At 37.9% G+C, this 10,954-nt stretch overlaps 1 long non-coding RNA gene across 1 annotated transcript; it reads left to right on the plus strand.

Annotated features, from left to right (window-relative positions):
• Nucleotides 1-4,738: 4,738 nt before the first annotated feature.
• LOC118169958 lies at nt 4,739-9,308 on the plus strand. The gene is made up of 3 exons (XR_004752389.1): nt 4,739-4,849; nt 7,651-7,733; nt 9,100-9,308. It is a non-coding gene; the product is annotated as an uncharacterized LOC118169958 (long non-coding RNA).
• Nucleotides 9,309-10,954: the final 1,646 nt, after the last annotated feature.

Here is a 10,954-nt window from a genome sequence, read left to right on the forward strand (position 1 = left end):
ATACATGGCTGGTATTTTGTTCTCTTACATCCCCAGTCCACAACTCACGTTCACACTCCTGTGGAGTGGTGGGACGGTTCACTTGTGAGAAAAGGTAACAATTTTCTTGAACCTGTGCATCTTTGAGTCAGACTGTATTTCTTCATGTCTCACGGATAAAGGGCTTTGTTGCCACCTGGCAATCAGACCATGAGTTAGATGCTGCCCCAGGCTGTGACCACAACACAGAGACACAGCTGAGATTGATGGGGCAAAAACTGGCTGTGAAGATGCATGATATAGAGTTGGCCATAGCTATACCACTGTCAGAACATTCATATTCTCTAAGGTGCTTAAACCAGTGGGTTTGGCAACTTGAAATCAGTGCTTGAGGAGAGAGAAAGTTCATAGCTTTCTTATAGCTGCAGGTGCACTGCATATCCACTTCTTGACAATGACTTACACTGCTAGGAAGCAGACTACTCCACAGAAAGCAATAATAGAGTTTGGTTTTGTTTACTGGCTTTCATAGTCTGAAGTGCTTAGTCTGAAACAACCTCTATAAATGACAAGTTAAATGTTAACAGTTCAATGTGCTGCACAGTTTCTTAGGTGAATTAACCCTTGTTAAAGGCTTTTCACTTGCAACTTCACAGCCCACTTTCCACTTATGCCTCTGTACACTTTCAGTTAAGCTTCTTTGACAGATTTTTCTGTAGACTTGGTGGTAGTAACATTTTCCTTGTGGGTTTTATGCTATTCTGACAGTGTAAGGCTCAAGGGCACTTGCAAGCCCTGATACTGCTGTTATGGTGGGCCCCCATGGGAAGTGATGTAGGACATCAGTGATGGGCTCCACTAGTAAAGCTTCAGCATACAAGCCTTTCTCATCATGCTGTGTGCAACAAATGCCTAAGTAGACAAAATCCAGTAGCCAGTCTATATCACCAGTTAGGTGATACCTAAACTGGTACTTCAGTGCATTGCCAGCTGAATGGTGAGCGCCTGCTGCACCAGGGAATTAAAGATCACCAGTGATTTCTACCAACCCCCTCTGCTTTCCCTTTAACTTTGTTCAAATATACAAATCAGATGTCAGAATCCCAACGTGTCAGTAATATATATTCCTATATTCCATCAGAAATAAGTTGCATTTATTTTTCTTAGGTTTGTTTCCCAAATAAATAAGTCTGGTATGATCTATGTCTCAGCAAAACCCTTTCTCTAATATCTTTTAAATTGGTTGGGCAAGTTGAACTGCAAGTCGTTAAGATAACTAAAATTTCATAACTTTGGTGAAACTTTCCATCTGCAAGAGATAGACCCCAACTATTGCCTCGCTGTGGCATGGCACAGCATTTCTACACTGTTAATCAATTAGCTGCTAAGAGATATTCATGGTAGGCAAAACATTTGCAACTAATTGACCACATGTGGTTTCTAGTCATATTATCAACATTTGTTCTTGTGTTCCCACATTAGCAGGGTGTCATGCAAGAGCTAGGGAGAACGAATGAAGGAGTATGACAATGAGAAAGAGAAGAAGGGCACATATCTCTAGGAAATCAGTTTCATTAGTTCTGCTGCTCATGGAAAAATGTAAAAAGTTGGATTCACCATAAGGTCAAAAACTAGTCTTTGAGTCTACTCTTATGAAACCTAGTTTGTTCCTAATTGCAGATTGTCTTAATGAGTCATCTTTCCTTAACTTCCTCTTCACCGGGGAAAAAATAACATTCAGGTGCATAACTCTCATTCTCATCTTACCTTTAGTTGGCAACCTGACCAGCTGTCTCTCATATAAGTCTTTGGCAGGCTTTAAACACTAATTAATGTACTGTATTATCATATCTCTTAAGTTGTTTCTCACAATAATTGACAAGTTCTTATGTTTCTCCTTACTAGTCTTGTTGTTTTGGAAAGTATGATGAAATAATGCATGCTTAAGTTTGCCTGTGGCTTGGTACTTACTTGTTGATAAATCTAGTGACTTTCTTTTCCTGATTATTGCATTTTAAACTGTTTATGACAGACTGTCTGACATATTAGACATAATAAAGAGCCTAATAAATGATATTATTGAAATCCATATAGAAGATAAGTCAGAACTCTGGGAAGAAGAAAACAACTGTTAATTACAGATGGAAGGTTGGCTTCTGAAATTGCTGGAGGGTCTGTTTTAAGGATGTTTATCTCCAGTAGGTTATGAAAAAGTTGAAAGGGCACATCCCTATCAACAAATATATACAAATTAAATTTGGAAATAAATATATGTTATGTTCCTTTATCAAGTTATCAAGATAAATGAGATGCTAAAATTTAAACTTTTATTTTAGTGGCATGGTACTTTTCTGTTTTCTGCTTTTATTTTCTTCCTCAAGTTTTCTCTTCCCCTCCAAGACAAAATCATTTTCTCTTTCCTGTGCTCGGCAGAAAGCAAATGAGTCTTTAAATTGTTTCTAGATTCTTACTGATCCTTGCTCATTCATAGTTTTGTAATCAAAAGAATCTCCTCTCAAGTGTAAAGGAACATAGTCTTCTAAAGAAATCCTACATGATCACTTAGGAGGGTATATTCCCTCTTTCTGTAACTTGTTTTTTTCCTGTCAGCTATAAAATACACTATAGTTTTAGAAATTCTTAACATGATAAAAACTGTTCTGCCTTTCACAGTCACTTGATAGTGAGTGCTGACTTTAACCTGTACAGGTTAATTTTATTTTAATTGGCCTGGATAGTCGCTAGGTACCTGGTGGTAGGCATATGTAGAAAAATAACTATTTCACATCTTGGAAGCTATTGCACTTCAATATCTCTGCAACAAGAATAGTGACCTTAAATAGATATGTAATTCAGAGATGCCATCCTCTAAAGGTAAGAAGTCCTTGGCATTTTTCCATCAAGCTTGAAAAGAACTTCACTAAAATATTCTTGCAATCTACATCCACGGGTGGATGCATACAATTCCACAGTGATCCTTGTGAGGGTTCTCATGTATCACATGCAAAAATAAGTGGTATAGTCTGTAGAAATATTTCTAATGAATGCTCTGCTTTGGAAACAAAACAGATTTCGTAATAGATGTAGCATTGCTATGTGTATATAGAAGTTGTATCCCTAGTCCAGTGTTTTTCAGATTGAGTGTGTGAAATAGGAAAACAAAGCAAAGGGACATCAATCCATGTTATGACAGAAACTTACTGAACAGTTGGGAAAGGACTATTAAATACTTATGGGATAATTAGTAATGGTTAGACACCACTGAAAAGTGTGTAGATTTCTGGGAAGCTCTGGAGCATGAATAGAGACATCCTAGAGTTGTATCTGGAATCAGTTTATGATCTCTTTGCAGGTCCCTAGAGAACAAAAGAAAGCAGATATTTTCTTTATCTACCTGAGCCAGGCAAAAAAGTAGTAGTAAAGAAAGTGTAAATCAGTGGCAATTACTGCCACTTGTAGCAGTAGTCCTCTACCTGCCAACATCTGTGTGTGGTGCTTAGTGGTAGGATGTGTACAGAGCAGACAGCTGGGCATAGCTGTCTTCACATTCCTGTTTTGTCCTGTTGATATGGTGAAAGCTGTAGATTCTCAGTCTGTTGGGATTCAAAGAATTTGGCGTTTCTCTGATACCGCTTGTCTGGTCCATAACTCCCTACAACACCAAGGCTCCCATATGGATTTCTTTCACCTTCTGTTTTAGCTCCATACTCTGCAGATTGCAAATAAGCCCGTTAAGTCTCCTGCAGTGACTGTGAGATACTTGAGCACCTGTCTCCTCACACTTGCCTACTGCAATGATATGTCTCACACAGTAGTGCTGCTGCTGCTACCTTTCCTTCCCTCAGGGCTCCCATCCACAAACTCTTGACCAACAGCTCTGCAGTCTGTCCCCCAGCTGCACCTGGTGCGTAAGTACATATGGGCAGGAGAAAGTGTGGCACTGTGCTCCATATGTCCCTGCACTCCCCTCTAGAAGACAAACCCTACAGTCTCCTTGCTCATGTAGCAGATATGATCTCCCATTGCATGACTGGACACACCTGGTCTCTGGTCCCATGTGTAAATCTCATATTTTGTCATTGAACTGTCCTGAGGAATCTGCAGAAGGAGCAATTGCTCCTGTGGGAACAGTGGTATTGGATGATGTTTAACATCTAAGCCTGAAAAGCCTTTAGGAGAGGACAAATTCTAAGAATACAAATTATGTTTATACTGTTAAGCTCCTTTGACATTCAAAGTGTTTCAAACACGTTATTTAAGTATGGTAACAACGTCTGTGAGCAATTTGGATTTTTATACATCCTGTGGAGCAGAGGTGCAACCTTCCTTTCCCTCCTCTATGTACCTTGTTTGGTAGAAGAGAAAGATTAAAGGATTTATTTTATTTTATTTTATTTTCATAATCAGTGATTTATTACAACAGCAAGTTGAAAACTGATGATTGACATCACTGGAGAATGGGATAGGGACTGAGTTGCTGGTGGGCTGTGACCTACCATTGTTTGTGGCTGCAGAGATACCCAGGCCCTTTACTTTCCTTGGGGTAAGAGCAGGGTGCAGCCTCCAAAATCATCGACAATGTTCTGTTTGGGGGGAGGCCAGAGAGGCTGAATGGATGTTGTTGTGATGGAGATGTGAAAGAAGGCTAGTATCTCCACAGCTGTCTTGAATTTCTCTGAAGGGACAGTAGCCAAAGTGACCATAAAGATATTAATTTAAAACCTCTCAGAACTGACTGGCTGTTCAAACACTACATATGTTTGCATTGGTTGAGTCTAGGGTCAGAGCATTTATTTTGTACTTTCCTCTCTCCCTCTGAAATGTAAATACATTTCTTCATGTGATGAGTGATTTACTTCAATCCACAAAGGTATTTCTGAAAGGATCCAAACACTTAATTTAAGCACTTGTTGGGTACTGTTTTTCATTTAGCCTTGTGAGTTATACTCCCAAAGAGAGGGGCCAGAATTCTTGAAATGTATTTATCTATCTAATGATGGCTTAGAAAAATATGCCACGTGGAGGTACTGGGGTCATGCTGACTGCTAAGTGTTGAGAAACCTTACTGATACATCTCTTGGACTGTGAATTTCATCTATTGTTCAGAATTCTCTTTTGTTTTGCAGTTTACTGCAGCGGTGTTTTCACCTTTGATTTAACTGTGTAAGTATCTCTGAATTTACAGTAGATATACTTTGTTTTTTAAGCAATAACATCTCTTGCTTTTCTATAGTGATTGGTTCTTGTACTCGTTTATATAGTGCCGACTTTTTTCACAGAAGGGCTAGGCAGCAGCCGTGTGTTCTTTTTTCTTTCCTATTAGACGTTTGAGTGTAAGAAATTGCTAATTAAGTTCCCTATTAGCAAATTTGTTTTGCAATTGAATCTCACTGAGTTTGTAAAAGGTGCTATTACTTCTGAGAGCTTAGTAAATCAGGTCTTCTCACAATGGTTCAGTTGACTTGAATTCTAGCAAATCAAAACTCTCCTATTCACCAGATGCTTCTTTCTTTGTAATAGCATCTTTACATATAAACCTACATTTTTAGATAATGTATTTGTCTCTATTTTATTTATTCAACATCATCTGACAATGTTTTTAACTGATATTTTTGTGATTGTGCTCACTTGCCTGAAGTAAAACATAGAGTAAAATAATAATTATAAATAAGGATGCTGAAGACTTGGGATTGTAAAACCAATTGTGCAGTACTTCTGTAATCCTTGCAGGAGTCAGCAACGTGTCAGGAGGAACTCTCCTTTCCTATCTAGATGTTTAGAGAGCTCATTTCACAGTAAACAAGTTAGCCTCAGCCTATTCATTTTGGTAATGCTTTGAGAGAGTTGAAAGGTGATTTCTGAAAGGAGAGGAAGATTATTGCCTCCTGCAAGAGATCTGACTCCACACCATATATTATCTGTTTAGGAACCAGATTAAGTTATCAAAGAGCAAACCTAATTTTAAATTTAAATTATGAATCAACAAAAGTAAATAGAAGATTAGATTATTGAAATCTTAGAGCAGTGTTCCTCTGACAGAAATTAATGGAAAATGGAAAATCAAATGGAATGATTAAAGCATACTGATGGATTTACAAATCAGAAGCAAAGAGTATTAAATTAGTTTCCTAAATTATTAAATTAAGTCACTAAATTAAAAATACTCAGGTGAAAGTTATACTTATCTCTGTATTATATTATTACTGTCTTTTGATTTTGATCAATTAATTTGTCAACTGTATTGAATCCTGACACTGGTAAATAATTTCTCAGGATACATTCAGATTACTGCTTTGAACAGAAGTTTCTAGGTATTAAGGCAATTAAATGATGACGATGATGACTTCATTACTATTGCAACACAAGTAATGATTATATCAGTCCCAAACACAATGGTGTCACTGCTACTCCTTCCAACAGTAAAATGCAAGAGAAGTAAAGAGTTGGTTAAGAATTTTCTTGTGAGATTACCTAGAGATTATCTGAAAAGAGATGAGGGCCAGAAAACCTGAGGACTGTTCACAAAGTATGTTTGTCCATGCTCACCGATATCACTAGCTAGAATATTATGACAATCCCTATTTAAAACAAAATGTGTCCTGGTAGTTCTATCCATGGGAATGATGCATGGTAGCTATTTATCATTTTCATGTATACAAGGGTAACAGATTAAAAAAAAAGCATTAAATACGTGACATCCAAATAGAGCGTGATGTAGGTGCCAAGTGTAGGCATCTAATGCCATTTGAGACATCATAGGTTGCATGAGGTATCTATCTGTATGTACTGTCTAGGCTACCCACTGAGGCAGCTGCTGGTGGTAATCCAGCCAATCCGAGACACTTGTTTGAGGATGGGATGTGATGCCTTATGGCATTGTCTAGCTTTCTGTTGACTTTGGCAAGAGTGTGAACAAATAGCCTAACTTCTAGATGGCAGATATTCAGTGATTTAGAAGGCAGCCAGCCTTAACCACAGAACAAGGCAGCTTGAGACGGTCAAGGAAGCATTTAAGAATTTTGTCTAGGAAAACTCATATCAAAGAGAAAACACTGAGAAATTGTTCTACAGTAACACTCTTTGTTTTAATATGTAATTTTCAAACTTGAACATACTTGATGACTTCCTATGCTGCTCAGTCTTTAAAGGAAGTAAATTTGATTTAGAAATATTTATTTTTGCAGTATATTCCACTGGGAAGCAGGAAAAGGTACTCTGTGTAGACTAAAGAAGTAGGGATGAAGGGAATGGAAGAAAAAAATCATTTAGGGTCTCTGTCCCCTGTGCAAGTACACTGAGAAGCCTGTAGCTACCTTTGAGGTATGTTTATTCAGGTGTATCACATGAAGCTAATTCAATTTGACAACAGTGAAGAACTGATCCCACCCATCCCAGAAACTACTGTTAATGTTTTATACCAGAAAGCAAATATTTATATTCTGATAAGGACTTTGTGATTGAAAAGATTACATACATTCTTTACCTTTTTTTTTTTTTCTTTACAAAAAAAAGGTAAAAGGTAAAAAAGGTAAATCTTTTTCAATCTTTTCAAGTTTTCTTAAAAAGAAACATGTAAAGGCTATCGAAGAGATACTGTAGTGTCTATCGAGGCTATTTTTTGTCCACTCTTGTTGTGTAAGCATCTCAAATTAGAACTGTTTCTTTTATCAGCACAGATTGGATGTGTCATAAAATATCTAAATACCAGCTGGGTGGTCCCAGCATGGAGCATTGACGCAGTTCTTCAGAAACAGGTAAGATTTGGATGTACATGGACTCAATACTTGACTTGTCAGCATCCATTTTTGGACTACAAGACTTCCTGGATCATGGGGAGTGTATTGCTACTTCACAACAGCTAATGACAGTTTGGGGACTGAATCTAGTTCATCCTTTGGAGATATCTGGTTACACTGGAAATCCACATTTTTAATTAATGGAAATAATTTTAATGAAAACCTAGAAACAAAAATATGTTTGTCACACACCTTTGTATTGGAGCTCTCTTTAATAATAGGTATATTTCTCCTTCGTGTTGGGTCAGTACAGAGAAAATGTACCTAGAACAATGGAAAACACTTTAGCAAACTGTTCTTCTAGTACCCTTATGTCAGGTGCTTGGTAGAAGCTCCATGCCTGTGTGTATAACTTTGGAAAATGAGTTTTAATGTAAAATGAGTTTTATGTAAAGCTAGATTTATAATTATACTTTAAAATTGTAAGTGGTGAATGTTCTTGTCTTGTACCTGTTTTATTAAGGTTTAAATAACTAGTAGAATTTCAGCTTTGATATAAATTACTGTAGTTCTCAGTCTCAAGCTCCCTATAAAAAGACAGTGAAAAGATGAAATATACTAAGAAAACCAGAACTGATAAACATTGTTCATGTCATATCTGTGTCTGCTAGCATTTTCGAATAACTTTGACAAGTTAAGAGAGAGAAACAAACTGCACTTCTTTATTAGGAATTTTATTTTGAATTTGGTGAGACACTTAAATCAGCCCAGTTATTTCTGAAAATCCCATGTATGGAAGCTTAGAAGCCTAATTTTAGATCTGTCATTTAGAAAATGATAGTCAGTGTGTATTTAAAAATCTAGTCACTCTATTACTCTATTGAAAGATTAATCGTTTCTATTTTTCACAGTAACTGACTTTATGCCACAAAGAAGGCTTTTAGTGGGAAAACAAATATGCTTATTTGATTCAAGTATTCCTTTATAAACTTAACTTTTAGTGAAGTAGTAGTTCATATGAATAAAGGTTCTGTTACGTGTTTGTAGGTTATCAGACTTAAATATTTTATTTTTTTTTTACTGTAGTAGTACTGTGATATTACCAAGAAAAATCTTGCCAATAGTGACACTAAAATAAAAATAAGGTTTGTTACATAAAGATGTTAGTCTAAAGTTACAACCTATGAGATGTGATGAAATACATTACCGAGATGAGCAATGAAAACAAAACAGTAAACAAATTCCTATTTTTCTTTTTTTTTTTTCATTTCCTCAAGATGTGACTCTTAGCAGAGACTACAATGAAGGAGACTACAGGGTAGCGAGCAAGGCACAACAGTCTCCTTTCTGTCTCACCCAGTCTTCCCTCAGTGCTTCCTGGCAGCTCTTCTTGCTTTGTGACTTGTGAGTATGAAGAGCACCTCCTTACTCCAGGCTGAGGACCATGGAGTCCTACAAACTGCCTGTTCACCAACTGTTATGAAGAGGGAAATGTGACTGTGTTGGAGACAATGGAGTTTGAAAAAAACAGTGGGCTTGAGCTCAAGGAGTGGTAGCTGGTAAATTTATTCTGGAAAATTCTGCAGACACAAGCTTTTGGTGCAGATAGTTTGGAACTCCCAAAATGTCTTCTTTTATGAAGAGTTTTAGGAGATCCTTTTCTTTTTAATTTTGCTTTTTGTTGTTATTACAAATTTGTGTGAGACTCAAACATATAATGCAAACTTGGAGGAATCAACATTCCTACAAGCAACAGTGCAATCACGGCATTGTACCCTAACTTCAGCCTGTTGCTACACATAAAATACTGAACAATGTAAGAGGAAGTGGGGAAAAACACGTGGTGCTGCTGGCTTTTGAAATGCTATAAAAGCTTTACTGGGAAAAAGAAACAGAAAGAGTCATTTGTCATGGCTTCTAAATGGATCCTCTGTGCTGTTCCAAAAAGGTGTGCAGTTCAGGCTTCGTATATTCAGGTCTAGAAATGTCTATGAGGGCACAGCTAGGGCTGGCTGCTCCTGCCGGGCTGGGGAGCTGGGTGGAAAGGTGACGCCAGTGCTGGCCTTTGGGGTGTGAGATAAGCAGGCAGAGCTGGGCAGCAGCAGGGTCTATCATCTGCCCTTGACATAGTGAGGGGGTAAGCCACAGCCAGGATCCATGCTGTGGGACCAGTAGGGAGACAGGGTCAGACCCAGGGCCAGGGCTGGAGACAAAGAGATGATGTGGAGCCAAAGTTTATCCATTGGACAGAGACAGAACCAGAAAGAGAGCAGAGGACAGGCAGCAATGTCTGGCTCTGGGATCCATCTGGGAGGTGAGCTACTGCAGCACAGGGCTGCAGTAATCCAACCCAGGAGGCAGAGCCCGAGTCTGGTCTGGGGACCTCTTGTGTCGGTGGAACAGGTACTGATGTCCCCAGGCTTATCTGAAATGGGGTTCCTGGGCTTCTGGATGTGTGTTCTGGATGAGTTTGGCTGTCAGGCCTTCTGGGGTACTCAGGGCCATGACAATGACAGGCATCTCAGAGTGTGGTTCTCTGCATAACTGGTGAGCTAGTTTTATTTTTTTTCATCTTTGTTATTCTGTTGTTGAATTTTCTTGGCAGCTATTTCACCCTCTGATATCACTAAATTTGAATGTTGTTGATCTATGCTGCAAATGAGTGATTAGTGCTTAATGGTTGTCAGACATCACTGTACATTTATCAGACAATCTATTTAAAATTGAAGGAAGTGGTTTGAGACAAACAAGTAGTAAAATTACCATGTAAAGAAAATAGAGTTAATTAATCTAAAAAATTTCCAGTTTTTCAAGATAAGCATTTGCAGCAACCAAAGATGTAAAAAGAAGAAAAAAAAGCCACTGAGAGAAGAATTGTTGGTTGAAGTATAGTCTAAAGAAATTTGTGATCCTGCAAATGAGACACTTTTAGTGTAATCATTACTACAAATATATAGTTTTGTATTAATTTTCATTCTGTTCCAAGCCTTGTGGTTACTCTTCTTGCAAATGTTATTCTCAGGACTGAATGTGAGTAAAGGGAGTCTTATTCCATCAGCATGTCTGTGATCCAGTGATAGTCAATAGGAGTCTTGGAAAAGGTCGGTCTTGGCCTTTAGCAAGCATACTGACATTCAGATACAATAGAACACTCACAGTTTCTAAAAGCAATGGGATAAATTGGAGTGATGGAGAGAAGAAAGCATGACATGCACAGAGGCATGTCACAAAATCTCATC

The sequence above is a fragment of the Oxyura jamaicensis genome, chromosome 1, assembly GCF_011077185.1.
Source record: "Oxyura jamaicensis isolate SHBP4307 breed ruddy duck chromosome 1, BPBGC_Ojam_1.0, whole genome shotgun sequence".
Taxonomy (NCBI): domain Eukaryota; kingdom Metazoa; phylum Chordata; class Aves; order Anseriformes; family Anatidae; genus Oxyura; species Oxyura jamaicensis.